Source organism: Phyllopteryx taeniolatus, chromosome 1, assembly GCF_024500385.1.
Source record: "Phyllopteryx taeniolatus isolate TA_2022b chromosome 1, UOR_Ptae_1.2, whole genome shotgun sequence".
In the NCBI taxonomy this organism is placed as follows: domain Eukaryota; kingdom Metazoa; phylum Chordata; class Actinopteri; order Syngnathiformes; family Syngnathidae; genus Phyllopteryx; species Phyllopteryx taeniolatus.
In genome coordinates this window covers 23,324,451-23,343,346 of record NC_084502.1, presented here as the reverse complement: position 1 = coordinate 23,343,346, position 18,896 = coordinate 23,324,451, and the positions used below count along the sequence as shown (strand labels likewise).

Here is an 18,896-nt window from a genome sequence, read left to right as displayed (position 1 = left end):
TGTGTTTAGAGAATGACTGAATGTGTCATTTGAAATGTAACGCAATCATCTAGACAATATTATGCCCTAACTGTACGGCAATCATCACCATATAAAACTTTCTATTAATTGTACCACCTTTTAGTCCTTTAGATCATTCGAGTTACATTACAGACAAACATTTAATTCTAAAAACTATAAATGAGCATTGGAAGCATAAAAACTTAATGACATAAAGTATGTTGTTGCCATACTCTATGCCATCTTTCACTCCATCTTTCCAAGGACCACAGGCACAAAAATAAGTCTGCAGCTAACAATTTCATGACAGGTGAAACCACAGGCTTTTAACAGCACTTCCATATTTAATGGGCACATCAACACAAAGCAAGCTTACAAAAGAAGCAAAAGATGGATAACACATCAACGATAAATCACTGACAGTTTTATAGCGTCCAATAAGTTGATGCAAAGCCATTTTTCTTCCTGCCCATCGTTCAAACATTTAACACTTATTTACAAGGAACTTGTTAAAATAACTAATAATATTCAGTGGTAATTTCAGTGCAGCATGTCACGTGAAATTTATTGCTTTTGAGTGTTTAAAAAGGTGATGGCATGAATAACAAACTGTCAAAACTCCTTCATTTGCATAGACAGCCCATAACTCCTGATACGGTGCATTAAAAAAAGTGTTTTTTAACAAAACGAGCCATAAAAGAGGCATTCAAAGTGACTGATGGTAGAGAGTCCTCCACAAAGTCGCACCGCAGAGACAGCTTCAGCCCCCAATATAGATGCGTCCGAGATCTAGTGAGCCAATAAAAAGAGATATATCCTTCAGTTTTGACTTATTTATCCTGTGTGTATGAGCTCAAGATGGAGCATCTCATATAAGAAAGCTTAATTAATTGTGATAAAAGGGCTAATTTAGAGGCTGTGCGACAAAAGTGAGCCAAACAATAATATTCTCTATCACATCTTTGCTCGTCACATCTTTCCAGAAAAGTTCTTATTCAAAGTCTCTGATTACGTGAAGCTTTTGTTAAAGATGCTCAAGAGCCATCTGGATGATAACCGGTAAATGTGTCCCTTCAGCCAGATTCTGAGAATTTGTGCTAAAACTTGGTGTCCCAACTTGGTGTCCCAACTGTCCCAGTCACAAGAGCCCATGTTGGCGTTAATTGCGAGGCTATGAGGAGTCTCTCCCCAGTGCCCTCTCAGTGCAACTCTAATTAATAGCCAATTCATCTTCTCTGATCTGAGCCAGCACAGAGTAATATATTGTTAGTTTGGCAACCGCGCTATTAAAGTGCAATAACCAAGTACCAGCACTCGATTTGAAAGAGTAGCACATACTTAACCATGGAGTGGAAATAATTAATTTATTGGCGGATCTACTGTAACCAATCATTTACTAGCATTCACAGCATAATGCAAAAGCAATTCAGATCAGATCTGTATTTGCAGTAAGATCTAAATGGAAGATATAAGGTTTCCAAAAGGAGCGGTGTCTTCTTATGACAACAATACATTTCTTTATTTTTATTGAAACAAAATTACCACAGTCAAAGCACCAACAAAAGCTACCAACCAAACTAGGGGATAGAAAGGAGTCTTTTACTCCTACATTGACCCTTACTCTTAGAACAGTTGTACATGTCAGGTGATAAACTGGTGTCCTTAGAAACTTGGAAACTACAAAATGAAAACTACTTCCTCAGTCACACACCTCAGCATAATAATGTCTTGAAACTTATAATTGCATAAGACAAAATACGCTAGTGCTTTCGGCCTGCCACTAAAGCTAAACCTTTATAACCTATTATTCTTTTTGCTAGAACTAATGAAGTTTTTGTCTCTGCAGCTTAACGCGCTAATTGACCGTTTTTTTGGAGGATAGCCCAGATGGAAAAATAAGCGGCCCCTTCAAGACTGCACTCCCTTGCTCATTTCACTTGCTTGAAGTCCCCCTTTAATTAAACTTTTACCAAGTCAGGATTTTTATTAAAAAGATGAAGGGTGCTGTAGTGTAAAAACAGAAGTAGTCTATTGTCTTGTAGGCTGAAATGTCTCTAAATTAAAAAAATACTTTTAATACCATCACATTTGCTGTAACAAGAGAGGGATCTGAGGATACAGACATAAGATTGTTTTCCCCACCACACCTAAAATTGGACATATATAACTAATACTCTTTTGCCTGAGCTGAATAAATATGTCAAGTATAGTAATTTCCAAATCATGAGCATTTACTGTACATCAAACAGAGGCAGCAACATCATTCTGAGGAAAGACAGAAATGTAAATATGTTTTTTTCCATCCTAGTGTGTCCAGCCATACATCCTGGACACCTGGCACAGCCAAATATCCATCCATCCATCCATTTTCTGAGCCGGTTATCCTCACTAGGATCGCGGGAGTGCTGGAGCCTATCCCAGCTATCATCGGGCAGGAGGCGGGGTACACCCTGAACTGGTTGCCAGCCAATCGCAGGGCACATATAAACAAACAACCATTCGCACTCACATTCACACCTACGGGCAATTTAGAGTCTTCAATTAACATACCATGCATGTTTTTGGGATGTGGGAGGAAACCAGAGTGCCCGGAGAAAACCCATGCAGGCACGGGGAGAACATGCAAACTCCACACAGGCGGGGCTGGGGACCCCAAATAGCCAAATATTGACAGCAATTTCATGATCACTCCCCCACTTGAATTAAATCCCACGAGTGACATTAACTTTTCAACGAATGTCATAAAAGTGCAAGAAATCTAAATAATAGTTGGAAAAAGAAGGATGTTTGTAAAAATGTCACATTGGAAATAACCATATGGATTTAGGGTAAGCTGCAAGCCAAATCAAGTACAGCCACACTCAGTGGATTGAAGAGCAAGTTAGAAATGAGCTTGAACAGCTTTAACACAGCAATCGGTGCTTTGTTTGACAAACAAATTTGGGAAAGACTCAAGGGAGGGTCTCTACCAATTAGAATTTCCCAAACATAAAAATACAAGGAGAACGTCTGCAATGTTATTTTGTTTGTTGTTTGTTAAGGTTTGCACCTATTTTACTAACAATTTGCAAAGTTATCTGCATCATTATATTAAATGTGATTGAATAGCCATAGGCGGCACGGTGGCCAACTGGTTAGAGCATCAGCCTCACAGTGCTGAGGACCCGGGTTCAATCCCCGGCCCCGCCTGTGTGGAGTTTGCATGTTCTCCCCGTGCCTGCGTGGGTTTTCTCCGGGCACTCCGGTTTCCTCCCACATCCCAAAAACATGCATGAATTGGAGACTCTAAATTGCCCGTAGGCATGACTGTGAGTGCAAATGATTGTTTGTTCCTATGTGCCCTGCGATTGGCTGGCAACCAGTTCAGGGTGTACCCCGCCTCCTGCCCGATGACAGCTGGGATAGGCTCCAGCACGCCCGCGACCCTAGTGAGGAAAAGCAGCTCAGAAAATGGATGGATGGATGGATGGATGAATAGCCATATTAAATTTAGTTATGGTAATTAAGTTAAACAATTATAGGCCCAGTTCGATATAAATGCCACTTGGTACTGTACTGCAAGCAGCAGAGCCGTTTCATAGCCACATTTTTTTTAACATAATTCAAATGCTTTCCCCTGAAATCTACAGAAAATGACTGAAACTGCCTCATGGTCCATTAAAAAAATTAATAAATAAATAAATAAAATCTTAATGGACTTTATTTTGGATATGGTTGTATACATGAGTGTCACATGTACATCTACTCTTGTCGAGACTGTGGATTGTGGATAGATGCAGCATTTAATTGCCACACATTTCTAATTTCAAATACAGTAAACCCCTGCTATTACAAGGGGATAGGGAAATCTGCGGATGAATTATAATTTTTTTTATCCCCCCAAATGCTTGTATAAGCAGGGATAAACCACCAATAGGTGTTTTCGGGATTGAGGCAAAGAAAACAAAGTCAATTTAAATTGGGGGAAAAAAGGGAAAAAAAATTGCGGACAGGTGAATCTTCGGGTGCCGAACTACAAACATGCGGGTGTCCAATTTACAAATACAAATTGCTGTTGCCAACAAATAGCAGTTTTAGACCATTAAAGAGGCTATTAACAGCAAATCAGAGGTGGGTATAGTTGCAAAAAATTGTAAATGTATATTAACAAAACTGTTACCTGAGTATAATATCACTTACCGGTAAGTAAAAAGTAGTCCTCCAAATAATTATTTGAGTAAGAATAAGCACTCAGTGAAAACTACTTAAACACTGAGTAACTAGTGAGTAACTTCTGATTTTTTTTTTTCCTCAGAACATATACGTCAAATACACAAAAATATTTAGTAATGTGCAACTTCTAATATCGCCCTACAAACAATACATTAAATCTTCATTTAAAAAAAAATATGGTAAATGCAGCCACAAGATAAGGTCTTAAATTAACTTTCTTTGTTTAAATTCGTGACACAGCACAATATTCTCATCAGGCAGAGAATACATAGAAAATCAAAGCAAAGCAAATTTATTTATATCGTGCATTTCATACACATGGTATACATACACTATACAACACATACACTAGCGAAATGCTGCTTCACCATGTTTGCTTTGGACTATGTGCTCAAATGAGTCTGTCGATCTCAGAGCCCTACTGGGTTTATATTACATTAGCATTTCTTTCATGTATTCAGGACCTAAACCAATTAGTGATTTATAGACCAGGAGCAGAACTTTAAAATCTATTCTAAAGCTGACTGGAAGCCAGTGTAAAGACTTTAAAATTGGAGTAATATGCTATGACCTCATTGTTCTCGTCAGAACCCGAGCTGCAGCATTCTGAATGAGCTGCAGCTGTTTAATACTCTTTTTGGGGAGTCCAGTCAGAAGACCATTACAATAGTCATGTCTACTTGAGATAAAAGCATGAATGAGCTTCTCCTGGTCTGCTTGACACATGCAAGCAATCATATGTTCTTCAGATGGTAGTTGGCAGTTCTAGTAATTGATTTGACATGACTGTCCCGTCCTTGAGCTGTCAACTTATCGTGGTGGAGGGGTTTGTGTGTCCCAATGATCCGAGGAGCTAAGTTGTCTGGGGCTTTATGCCCCTGGCAGGGTCACGAATGGCAAACAGGTCCTAGGTGAGGGACCAGAGAAAGCACGTCGCCGCCTCCACACACGGCTTGGGCTCTGGTACCAGTCCTCTCAAGAGGGGTTGGACTCTCTTCCACTCTGGAGTTGCCCACGGTGAGAGGCACCGAGCAGGTGTGGGTATACTCATTGCCCCCCGGCTCGGCACCTGTACATTGGGGTTCACCCCGGTGGACGAGAGGGTAGCCTCCCTCCGCCTCCGGGTGGGGGCACGGGTCCTGACTGTTGTTTGTCCCTATGCAGCAAACAGCAGTTCAGAGTACCCACCCTTTTTGGAGTCCTTGCAAGGGGTGCTAGAGAGTGCGCCTGCTGGGGACTACATCATTCTGCTGGGGGACTTCAATGCTCACATGGGCAATGACAGTGAGTCCTGGAAGGGCGTGATTGGGAGGAACGGCCCCCCCGATCAAAACCCAAGCGGAGTTCTGTTATTGGACTTCTGTGCTCATCACGGATTGTCCATAACGAACACCATATTTAAACATAAGGGTGTCCACATGTGCACTTGGCACCAGGACACCCTAGGTTGCAGTTCGATGATCGACTTTGTGGTCGTGTCATCTGACTTGCGGCAGCATGTCTTGGACACTCGGGTGAAGAGCGGGGCGGAGCTGTCAAATGATCACCACCTGGTGGTGAGTTGGCTCCGATGGTGGGGGAAGATGCCGGTTCAACCTGGCAGGCCCAAACGTATTGTGAGAGTGTGCTGGGAACGTCAGGAAGAATCCCCTGCCAGAAGGCGTTTCAACTCCCACCTCCGGCAGACTTCACTCACATCCCGGGGGTGGCGGGGGACATTGAGTCAGAGTGGACCATGTTCCGCGCCTTCATTGCTGAGCCGGCCAACCTGAGCTGGGGCCATAAGGTGGTCGGTGCCTGTCGTGGCGGCAACCCCCGAACCCGTTGGTGGACACCAACGGTGAGGGATGCCGTTAAGCTGAAGAAGGATCCCTATCTGGCCTTTTTGGCCTTGGGACTCCTGAGGCAGCTGATGAGGCATGGGAGGAGTTCGGTGAGGCCATGGAGAAGACTTCCGGACGGCTTCAAGGAAATTCTAGTCCACCATCCGGCATCTCAGGAGGGGGAAGCAGTGCACCGTCAACACTGTGTATAGTGGGGATGGGGCGCTGCTGACCTCGACTCGGGACGTTGTGAGTCGGTGGGGAGAATACTTCGAAGACCTCCTCAACTCCACCGACACGCCTCCCCATGAGGAAGCAGAGTCTGGGTTCTCTGAGGCAAGCTCTCCTATCTCTGGAGTTGAGGTCACCGAGGTGGTTAAAAAGCTCCTTGGTGGCAAGGCCCCGGGGGTGGATGAGAGTTCCTAAAGGCTCTGGATGTTGTGTGGCTGTCCTGGTTGACACACCGCTGCAACATCGCGTGGACATCGGGGACAGTGCCTCTGGATTGACAGACTGGGGTGGTGGTCCCCCTTTTTAAGAAAGGGGACCGTAGGGTGTGTTCCAACTACAGGGGGATCACACTCCTCAGCCTCCCTGGTAAGGTTTATTCGGGGATGCTGGAGAGGAGGGTCCGTCTGGAAGTCGAATCTCAGATTCAGGAGGAGCAGTTTGGTTTTCGTCCTGGCCGTGGAACAGTGGACCAGCTCTACACCCTCGGCAAGGTCCTCAAGGGTGCATGGGAGTTCACCCAACCAGTCTACATCTGTTTTGTGGACTTGGAGAAGGTGAAGCTCTTTGAACGTTTTGCTTATTCTGTGAGAAACAATTCAGGCCTGTTTCCCTAATTTTTTTGTGTCCGTTTTCTGTTTTCTGCTCACTGGATGTCACTAATATGCACTGGAATTCTGGGCGAATAGGCAATTTGACTGGCTGAAAAGAACTTAATGATGTAAATCAAATGTGGAGGGAAATCTTCGAAGCACAGATTTTTTTCTAGACAAACATAACTGTTGACAACATTTTCCACCCAGTTTGCCATTACGGTCAGACCAAAAATCTGAAATTAAGAGTAAAATGTTTCCAAGGTATTGCAACCGTTAACAAATCATGTCTCATTAGCATTTTTGCCTCAACTGGTGAGATTGTAAGGACACGTTGTAAAGAAAATGCCACTTAGCAAGAGGGAATTCATAATTAAAAGGAAAACAATATTCCTGCATGCATGAAAACAAATATGATGGTCTTTTAAGATAAAACCATGTGAAGACATTAAAAACATAAATCTAACACTGCATGTTATGATGTGAATTTTGCTGTAATGTTCCTCTGAGCACAAAGCATCTTATTCAAGCCTAATTTGTGGCACTGCTTCTTCCTGTGAGCAGACCCCAGTCATGTCAAAACACTATTTAAAATGCAATTTGATTATCTGCCAAATTGTTACCAAGTCTTTCCCTGTGCAGCTTTGGGATGGGGGGTTAACAATTTTAATTAGCATTAGGTCTCTATGTGGCATTTTGAACATGACATCCCAGAATGGCCACTACTTTCAAAGAGTCATCACCCAAAAGATTTCTAACTAATAGATCCTAAGGGAAGGAAGCAGTCCTGGCATGGAGGGGTGCAATAATCCCTGTGCTCTTCTGGGGGAGTAGGGTGTGAAACCCAACAGGACATGGCATCTTTAAATAAACCAAAACTTTTCTTTAATCATAGTTTAGAAAATTGGCTCAGACATTCAGCAGGAGACAGCTGCTCTGCCCCATAGCTATTTATTGAGATTCACTGAGGGTTTCCCTTTAATATTTACATTGTCCCGTGGCACAGCAATATTGTCCAAGAATGAGGCGATAAGAGCCAAGGAGGTGTGTTCAAGTTCTCGTAATCAATTTGTTAATTGCTGGAGCTGCAATTGGAGAGCAGGTAGGAGTCCCTTCTGGCAAGCTGTATTGTAATAAACACTGAAAATTTTATTTTCTTCTTTTGCCAAGAGTATTTCTGAAGTGGGATGCCATACAACAGCGGAGATCAAACTGAGACTACATGTTACCACTTTGGCGATTGCAGTCGAGGAAGCAAATGAGGTCTCAAAACATAAAGAAACTCTCAAGAATGACACCTTTGCACCTACTCGGGGAGTGAATATGACTGACTACTACTTTTACAGACTTGGCATGAACAGAACAGGCAGCTATTGTGCAGTAACGAACATTAATGAGACGATGCATAAAATAACTTAAAGTAAACACAGCATACTGCTAGACACAAATGTTTTAACGGGGCTACCGTGATCACTTTTGGACTTTATGTCACAAGTCATGGAGCATCTCCTGCACCCAGAGAGCAAGATGTCCAAACATTGTGCCAGATGTTAGGGTTGTGTGCTTGAAGCCTGCCTTGTGCCCTTTGGTTCAGGTCAAACTTCCTTTCCAACCCCAGGGACTGAGAGCAACCCTGTACCTGTTATGATAACAGCCAACATCATCTTCAGGGTTGAGGGCATAACCTGCTACATCTCTTCAATGCCAAATTATCTCTCAAACCCTTTTCCTGGCTTAGATCGGTAGCCAACGGCACGCTGTTTGGATCGAGGCAAGGTCAAAGTCAGCATAAAGTGAGAGCTCATAGGGCAATACTGTCCAATCATCATGAGCCAATAGACAAGACTTTAATTGGCCTTGCAGTATCTGCTATGACCTGCTACCTGCAGGAGTACCACAAGAGCCTGTGCCCACAAACATTTACTAGCAGTAGGATTGTGGAGCGGTGGAAAGTGTGTGCCAGGGAAGTCTCTAAATAGAGTTTATTTCATAGTGTACATTTCACATTTGTGGCTTTAAACATACAGGACTCTAAATTGGATGACTTTGGGGCATTCTACCTTGGGGATTCCACTGTATTTTATTACCCTAAACAATGACAGCTGTGATATGATCAACGGTAGCCCATTTAGCATGCTAGGAAATGCCACTTCCAAGGGAATGCCCAAGAGACTGTTCGCACAGAAATGTATTGTATTGTAAGTACTGTGTACAAATATGAATTTACTAAATGATCATCTTGGTTGAAAAATATGGGATTGTTTTCTTCTAATTCTTACAATTTGACAGCATGGCAAATTATATTATTTCATGGGAAAATGTAGCCTTTTCAGCACAGCATGTCCACCGTGTTTGTTGAGTGTGTTGCATCAGACACAAGCTGATAGAAAATATACGAATGTCCTTTTCATACAAACCCAGTTATAATTGAAATGACAATGTGTCTACACGGAAACAATGCAAACACAATATGTTTTTTTTATTATTATTATTTTCTTATGAACTACGATTTTGTACAAAATTGTCTGGCAATAAATCTTTGCACTGGGACTAAAACAGTTTAATGAAAGCATCTTGGTGTTTTCTTCTGCTTTGTTCATCTCCCAATCCTCTATTGTAAAACTGTTCGGCTATATAAAAAAGAGATAGTAATTACCTTGAATACGAAAGCAGGGTATGTCACAGGGGTGAATTCACATTTGGGTGGAAGGAAGAACAGCGTCACACTTTATGCTTTTTTTTTTTTTTTTTTTAAACGCATCGTTCTGGCCCGTTACCCGAATTCACACACTGGAGGGACATTATCATGACTTTGTTTAGTTCTGTGTGATTGAGCAAAGCCGGAATATTGAGTGGTCTTCTTGAAGCAGGTGCAGCAGGGTAATTAGGGGCTTGAGTTTATTTTGTTATTGGTAAACACTTTCCCATTTGTGACCCTGATCATTCATTCAAAATATATATTGATTCAAAACGCTTAAGCAAAGCTTTTCTGCTATATTACTGTAAATACCACTGTGTGACAAGGTGTGTATTTGTGAAGACGTTTAACTCGCAGTGGGGAACAACAATTATATTTAAAAAAATGTTTCCTAAACTCCCACTCTGTCAGCCCTTGGATCCCAGCACAATCCCACTGAGTGTTCAGGCAAAAGAAAAAACACACCCAAAAAAAAAAAACTGTTGTTGTGACATTTTGTTCCATCTCACCTCAACACACACCCGTCACAATGGACCGGTGTAGGGAATCTGTGTTCAGATCACCATGGTGATGGCTCTCTGCCTAAGGCTCCCAGGGGTTGGTTGGAGAGTTCGGTGGAGGGGGGGGCGGGGGGGGCAATAGAGCAAAGTAAGCAGCAAACAAGATGCAGACTGATAAATAAAATGGTGATGAAGACATCGTTCGTAGCACTGTAAACATACAGACTAGCCCTGGCAGGATCAAATCCATGAGTGTGGCTAAGGCAGTAAGGTAGTGATGGTGACACCTGAGAGTGAGGAAAAGCTGCAGAAATGTTGCAGGGAATAACCTTTAAAATGTGCAAAAAACATCTGTCTAAGGCTAAATCCTTCCTTAAATGAAAGAAAGGCACAACGATGGCAACACACTGTGCACGACAAAAGGCAACTCCAACTCTTCCATGTCAGCTCCACTTTCATTTTCTTAAGGCTTCTGTACCATCCTAGTAAAAATAGGACAACTCTTTTCCATAAAGCCCTAAATTAGTAAATGCCACAATGTGAAACCATCCTTAATCATAATACCTGGAAGAGTATAGAGTTTTATAACTCAAGAGTTCTGCAGCCACAAGAACACAAAATTAGCAGTAAGTCTATAAACTTTCGTACATGATAAGGGCATTACAGAAAATGTTCACATCGGAGACAGACAGCTACCCTTGAGTAATTGAAAAAGGCTACAATACAATATAGAAATATTATGTACTATTATTGACTGAATATATATTTTTAAATACATTAATTTATATTAAAAAAACAAGAAATACCCAATTTAGTATATATACAATACTAAAGAAGAACTGCGTGATTTTTTTTAAGAATCAATTTAGATAAGAGACTAAAAACACAGCTTGACAGGTAACATCAAAAACACTCACTGTTGTAATTAGTGCGAGCATTAAAATCCTCCTATTTTCACTGTGGATTAAGATTAATGTGCCACATCTCAATTGATTAATGCACATGGATACTAGAATATTACCAACTCTGCGCAGAAAACACAGGGTGATAGAACATTGGACTGTGAGATTAGAAGTGTATAAATAAAGACTCCATTGGATTTCCATTAAAGCAACATGGTTGAAAAACCGGCGGCACGGTGGCCGACTGGTTAGAGCGTCAGCCTCACAGTTCTGAGGTGCGGGGTTCAATCCCCGTCCTCGCCTGTGTGGAGTTTGCATGTTCTCCCCGTGCCTGCGTGGGTTTTCTCCGGGCACTCCGGTTTCCTCCCACATCCCAAAAACATGCATTAATTGGAGACTCTAAATTGCCCGTAGGCATGACTGTGAGTGCGAATGGTTGTTAGTTTCTATGTGCCCTGCGATTGGCTGGCAACCAGTTCAGGGTGTACCCCGCCTCCTGCCCGATGACAGCTGGGATAGGCTCCAGCACGCCCGCGACCCTAGTGAGGAGAAGCGGCTCAGAAAATGGATGGATGGATGGATGGTTGAAAAACCACTGCAAGTGAGTGGCAATTTGTTAAACAACTTAATTGGTGACGTTCTTCCAATTTATCTTATTGCTGGACCACACCCAAAATGCAGGGAGTTCCTTTAAGTTCAACACTCCGCTTAAAACAAAACTGCCCCATTTGGATCCTTAATGTGGCTTCTAAATCCCGCATGTTAGCTTTATACTTAATATGTCCAAAAATGGCTGTTTTAAAGCCTTGACTACATGCCAGCTGGTGCATTGCCATTGAGAAGGTAGGGCATAACCCTAACCCAGTGTCTAAACGCCCTCGCTTTCTCCTTGAACATCTATCCTTAACTGTGCTCCTCTGGTCCCAAAGTGGCCAGCTGGGAACGGTGCGTCTGTGCTGACGTCCCTACTAACCTTGGAGAGTGGAAGGATTACTGTGCATTTACACTCAATGCTCCTTCTTTCCTTAAGACTTATTAGGAATGATAATGAGCTATGAAAGGCGCGGCATGTCCCTTTCTCAACTCTGCGAAATATCTCGTCTTTCTCCCTCACTTGTTCTATTACGGCTCTCCTCCCTGTAACTTCATGCCTGCCTCATTCTCAAATGTATTGAAAAGGCCCACAACACATGGACGAAAAGGCAATATTCATCTATGAACTGCAGAGTATAATCAATACTTATTTCATGCCCATATTGCTGTTTGCCTATGTGGTTTGTTTATTTAGCTTAGGAATTTCCCTTCAGTCGCAGGTGGGGGTTATCACACAGGATGTAATTCACCTTGAACCTCCGTTATATTGGATTATTCTACTGGCTGATCAAGCATGCAAAAAGGATATTTCCTCTGTACTAAAATAAAAACAATGGAGGTGATTTTAAAAAATGAGTGTATCCATGCTGGTATACTGGCACGTGTTGAAGGCAGTATATTTCTGCAAGGCCAAAAACTATGCCTGTGTGAATTTGTATACAAAATCATTACACAAACGGGCAATTGATAAACGTTATGAGCTGGGAAAGAAAACTAATGGCTCCTGAAGCCTGTCAAGTGGTGCCTGGGATTACAGATTATTGTTTGACATTAAAAGACCAGTGGTCCATCGCCAAGGTCAAACAGAGGCAGAATACACATGGGTTTTAATTCTACACTCCCCTTGACAGATGCAGATGGGTACTTATGAGACACGAGGCATCTCACTAACTGATAGGGCTGCAGGAAATATGAACGTTAGTGGTACCACACGACAATTAACCCATGACATTGTCCACAACTACAGACTTTTTTTACATTTTTAAGGCAGACAGAAAAAAATACAAACACACACACACACAAACACACATGCAGTTTAAACAGCACAAATTGGGAATGTGTATCTTTTCTGTCTGAGCTGTGGATGTGTACCTAAAAGCGGGACACAGTACACACATACTGACAGTCGGGCCCAAATTGAACCTTTTCACCCCTTGCCATCAGTCAATAAAAGTCCGATAGTAGGATGTTTCTGAAAGATTAGCTTGAGCGATTATGCTTTACTATCCGAAAAGGGTATTTCCCTTCATGATCTACTCAGAAGAATGTTTGACAATCGCAAATGTTAAACCGTGTGGTGTTCAGCCGAGCCACGGACTCCTTGATTGTGACCAATTAGAAAGTAAATAGAGGAGCAACTGGTTGTGTAGATTATTTTTAGGGTTTCCTAAATCAGGAGAAGCATTTGTAAATGCAAAGTAGTTACGAAATGAGCTAACAGTTAGCCTAGCTTCATGTACTTCTCTGCTTCTTCTCCTGACACTACTACTGCACGATTATAGGAATCCCAGGAGCGTTCTTGGCAGGACACGCCCTGCTCCAATATTACTGGCTCCAAGACACGCGCCGCTGCACTATGATTGGATGCTGTATCCGAGTATAACACGCCCTACTTCTTCCAGACGGGAAAAGAAGTATGTGATTTAAAAGTGTGACGGGGTTAATGTTTCCTACTGAGCCTAACCCACCCTAATCCTAACCTTAAGCCCTTCTAAACTGCCTTAGCCCCAACCCTAGCCCTAAACCTAACCATAACAAACGTATTTGTTTTTATTCCGTACAAATGTGACACATTTGGGAAGGTCATCTTGTTACATCTGCATAGCTAATCATATTGTAGTGGGGCGTGGCTGGCCAGGAACGCACGTACTGCTACTACTCCTACGACTCTTTCTTCTTTGTATTTTCCGGCAGTCTGGATGCCCGGCAGACATCTGGTTCGGGCAAGAACACTTGCAATTGTAGGTGTACACATTGTTATCTGTGTGGTAGGGGTGGAATTGTTTTTGAAGACCGTCCAAATGGTTCTGTTCAACTGTTTCAGTTCGGTGCGCTTGTGTCCAGTTCAGAACATAACGTGCAACATTTTTGTTTGCATAGTTGCAGCTGTGCATTAAGAAGCCCACATTCGGGGCAGGACACGTCACCTGCTTCATGCCATTCCAGCGATGCAGCAGCCAATCATATTGCAGCTGGGCGCTTCATCTTGCGTTGGACAACAGACATACAGACTCGGTCAAAGGAGTAATAGATTTATGGTTCTACCGAGTCTGTATCTCTCCAACGCAAGATCTCTGGTACATATAACAGACAACTTGGAATTAGAACTCACTGGAAATCACTATGTTCGTGACTGTGGTGTTTTGATTACCATAGAAACTTTGCTGCACCCGAGGACACCCAATGTTAGCATGCAGCTAGCCAACCTTTAAAAAGTGTAAGGCATATACACGAACTGTTGTAATTCCTACACCATTTACCTGATTTGGATGTAAATATCCTCAAATTAATGCTGAAAGTCTGCAGTTAAAGAACATATTGTTCGTTTAATTTCAAATCTATTGTGGTGGTGTTTAGAGTCAAAAAGATGAGAATTGTGTCCATGTCCTAATATTTCTGGACCTGACTGGAAACATATATCAATTCTACAAGTAACATAAAGAGATTAAGTTTATAGAGTGAACGTGAGCTGAGCTCATTCACTTGTGATTATCATCAGTAGACCTTTGTTGAGCCAAGGCACCTATGTATTTTACATTAGAAAAACCTCACGGTAAACCACCAAACAAAAGTATAAAAAGTATGAATACTGAAATAATGGTCTTGTCTCAATTTTGTCACTAAGTAGTGACAAAAGTGTCATTTTGCACGAAGTAGGTGCAAAATGTGGGCTTCTTTAGTTGAACACAAAGCTTATATATTGGCAAGGAGCCATGACTTGTTCTGTTGTATAAATTGCAACAGGTAGATACCCAGGTTTATTGTACCATTTGCCATCAAATGGAAGCGCATTTTATTGTTCTGCCTGTCACTATACGCCGCTAGCATAGATAGTACAGCAAATACACATTATAAATAATGTAAATAATTATAATACAATAACAACAACAATATTGAATAATAATGCTGTGAAAACAATTTCACCTTTAACCTAACTATACAAGCCATAATTGATTTTATTTGATTTTCTTAAGAAACAACCTGTACCAAACAAAACCGAAAACTGTGACCACAAAACCGGGATATGGTAAATGTATTGGACTTATATATATAGAGAGAGAGAGATAGCTTTCACTCCACCATCACAGTGCCCAAAGTGACAGATGCTCACACATTAAAACACACATTCATACACCAATGGGCAGCTACTGCCAGGCCCAATGGGAGCAATTTATGGCTCAGTGTCTTGCCCAAGGACACTTCGACAGCAGACAGTTGGAGCCAGGATTTGAACCGTTGACCCTTTTGTCACTGGACAACCAGCTCTACCAACTGAGCCACAGCCGCCCAATAGATATAAACCATGTTTTTTTTAACCATTCCACCGCTAGTGTGTGTTGGGCTGCTTGTCATCACACTGCAAGAGTTGTAAGCGCACACATGCCGAGTTTTTCTCCATCATGTGTGGAGTCTTTCACATTATAAAAATTGGTTAAGATGTTAAAAATCAGTATATGTGTCACTTAAGTCCTGTCACTGATAGCGACATTGGAGGATGAGGGAAGGTAGGCAGGGAGCGGTCAAAAGACAGGAAGAGAAATAAGGGGCACTATGTTTGACAGATGGATATTGCTGTGTCACATCAATGCTAAAGAGAGATGAGAACCTGTGCCACCAGTCAGACAGTGAAGGCTGGATGGTGTCCAGATCAAGACAGACCTCCACGCACATAAGACATGTGCTGTCACTTTCCACACTGATGGAGCACTCGGCAACTTATCATCTGTCTCTTTTTGGGGGGAACACAAATACACCTCGCCCACAGCTGCAATGCATGCAGGTGGACTCGACAGTGTCACCTGCTGCTGGTCAATACAGTCGGTGACCTCATGAAACAGAAGTCTCCACAAAAGTCAATTTACCTTTTAATCTGGCTAATACGTAGAAGCAATTCACACAAAATGCAAGCTGATTCCCTGCCTAAACATGTGTTTTTAAGGTGCCCTGTTTAAGTGTGTGTGTGTGTGTGTGTGTGTGTGTGTGTGTGTGTGTGTGTGTGTGTGCTCTGTATGCATGAAGGGATGGATGCAGCACAGCTGCTGCCTGATGGGGAAATATTGCCAAAGTACACAAATTTAGTACACTATAAAAAGAATCAATGCACAAAAAGTGACATTGAAATAGTAAAATTGAAAAACGTTCATTGTTTACCTTGTGTTGTACTAGCTGTGGCATTTTAATAAAGATGATGGCTTTCCATGAATGATCTGTTTAAGCAAAGACAGGAGGGGAAAGAGAGAGAGGGAGAAGGATAATTAATTACTTGTGTGAGCTATTGCATGAGAGAGACAATAAACCTGCCTGGTCGCCATGGATATGACATATTTGCTCTGAAAACAACATAATAATTAGCAATGGAGGAAGATCCAGTGAGAATATGAGACCTGGGTTTAAAGTGTCAGTCATCTATTCCTGTCCTCATCTTCATCCTTTCATCCTTTGAGAATAACAACAAACACCAGCAAGATGCCAGTTAGAACTAACAGTGACCCTTTTACAAAAAAAAAAAAAAAAGGAGTGTGAAATTAAATTGTCGGTAGTGTTTTGTAGCGATCACAACTAAGCAAACAGGCAGGAGTTATGTACACTGTTTTTAAACAGATTGTTTGTTCAACAGGAGGTGGAAGTCATTAAACCTGCCTGTCAGCCAGTGAGAGCAGGAACTTAGGCAAAATCATATCAACCATTTCAAATACAATGTGTGCGCTCTAGTGCGTAAACATAGATGAAAAATAGTATGTTTCTCTAACAAGTGTTTACTCGCGATCCAATTGGGAATGAATGATGGGACTTGATATCGCATTTATGCACGAGTGTATGATGAAACTACAAAAAAAAACAGCAAGAAATGCTCACCATGTATGCAGAAGAACTAAATCCAAAAAAAAAAAAATCTTTTTTTTTTTAACTACAAAAAACTTCCGCGTTTTAAGCTCTCAATGTTAAATGCACCTAGGTATAGTTCCTCTATTTACAGTAAATGATACTGTGTGATGGCTACTACCTGTTTATGGCGAGTTTCACTAAGTTTTTCTGGAAAATGTCGCACCCAAAGCTGACTTTTTTTGCAGTTTGGTTCGGTTATATACAAAATCATATGCCCAATATACATTCCGTTGTGTTGGCTTTTTTTCCCTTTTTTTTCCCTCATAAACCGCGTGAGTTGAACTCCTCGTTAAAGAGAGCGAACAAAGCAAATAAAGTTGCGATAAGCGTCTCAACTTGTGTGAAGTGTGTGTCTCGAGTCTTTCGAGCTTTGGAAGTTGAGCGTTTGTAATAAAAGCGTGTACGTTTTCGATAGGAGAGTGTTGAAAGGGGGAGGCAGGACAACAGCCTCGACACGCGGCTCCGGTCGTCTCCGCCGCCGTCCAGCCGCTGCAAGTCCCGCCGGAAGGCGTAGAGCGAGCGGCTCCCTTCGGTCAAGCGTCTGGACGTGCTTGTCCCGCAACCCCAGCTCCCCTCCCTCCTTTTGAAGCTGTGCCCACTCCTGTGTCGCCTTTAGCGCGGACTTCCACGCAAGGAGGTGAAACATGCAGAGGAGTTGGAGGAAAAGCCAAACTCTTACCTGTGTGGACTTTGTCGTCCCGCCGTCACTTCAAACTACAAGCGACCCTTGTGCCTTGACGGTGACCGGCGCCTTTACTACAGTTGTCATATTATTATTATTTGCATCATCATTACTGTTATTAACATCGGGGGGGTGTTGTTTTCACGTTTTTATTGTGGGATTTTCTAATTTCGTTTAAAGCGAGTCGCTCGGAAGATGTGCCGTGGACACCGACTCAGTGGGAAGAGGAGTCCTTAATTGAATTTGTCGCTTTGCAGGTGTAGCTTGGAAAAAGTGGCCTGGACTCTCTATGACTTTGACAACTGCACTGCAACTCTTGTCACTCCTGGAGCGGCGTCCAGACCCACTTTTGCACTGCAGAAGTTAAGAACAATTTTAAAATATGGTTGTTCCAAAATAGGGTTAGGGTTTCTTTCAAAACCTATTTTCTGTTTTTTCTTTTTTTCAAACATATCTACCCAAGCTTACGTTCAAAGTGCCTCTCATAGTGCCTTATAAAGACACTAAAGATGAACATCTCAACTCCATGTGCAAACACTAATATATTTTCTTATGTTTGATATTTTTTTTAATACTGCGATTGGCTGGCAACCACTTCAGGGTGTACCCTGCCTCCTGCCCGATGATAGCTGGGATAGGCTCCAGCACGCCCGCGACCCTAGTGTGGAGAAGCGGTTCAGAAAATGGATGGATGGATGGATGTTTTTAATCAAGAAAAATCTGTATTGTAACATCCATCCATCCATATTCTTTACCGCTTATCCTCACTAGGGTCGCGGGCTGCTGGAGCCTATCCCAGCTATCTTCGGGCGGGAGGCGGGGTACACCCTGAACCGGAATGTGAGTGCGAAAGGTTGTCCGTGTCTGTACGTGCCCTGCGACTGACTGGCGACTAATTCAGGGTGTAGTCCGCCTTTCGCCCGAAGTCAGCTGAGATAGGCTCCAGTGACCCTGAACAGGATGAACAGCGTTGAGAATGGATGGATGGATAGAAAGTAAAGAAATAGTGTAATTAAACCGAAAGTCACACACAAACATTGTAGTACATTTGAGTGTTGTGTGTCCTAGTAGTGAGTGACGACAAGAGTAGCAATCACACAGTTCAGTGTTATCTTCTTCTCCATGCTCCTTGTGATTGTTTTCATTTCATATTTGTTTGACTGATTGTTCAATAAACAGCTTCGAGTGCATTGGTGACTTATTTTCACTGAAATCGAGCAGGGGTGTATCTGAAGCTCGTTCGTAAGTCAAATTGTGGCTCGCAACACATTATAAAAAA

At 42.3% G+C, this 18,896-nt stretch overlaps 1 long non-coding RNA gene across 1 annotated transcript in view; it reads right to left on the bottom strand.

Moving 5' to 3' along the window:
* Nucleotides 1-17,817, bottom strand: part of LOC133482208 (uncharacterized) — a 107,696-nt gene extending 89,879 nt beyond the window's left edge. The window contains exons 1-2 of the long non-coding RNA XR_009789721.1: nucleotides 17,615-17,817; nucleotides 16,201-16,256 (exon numbers count right to left, since the gene is read on the bottom strand). This is a non-coding gene — a long non-coding RNA (uncharacterized LOC133482208). The remainder of the gene's footprint in view (nucleotides 1-16,200; nucleotides 16,257-17,614) is intronic.
* Between the last annotated feature and the right edge of the window lie 1,079 nt (nucleotides 17,818-18,896).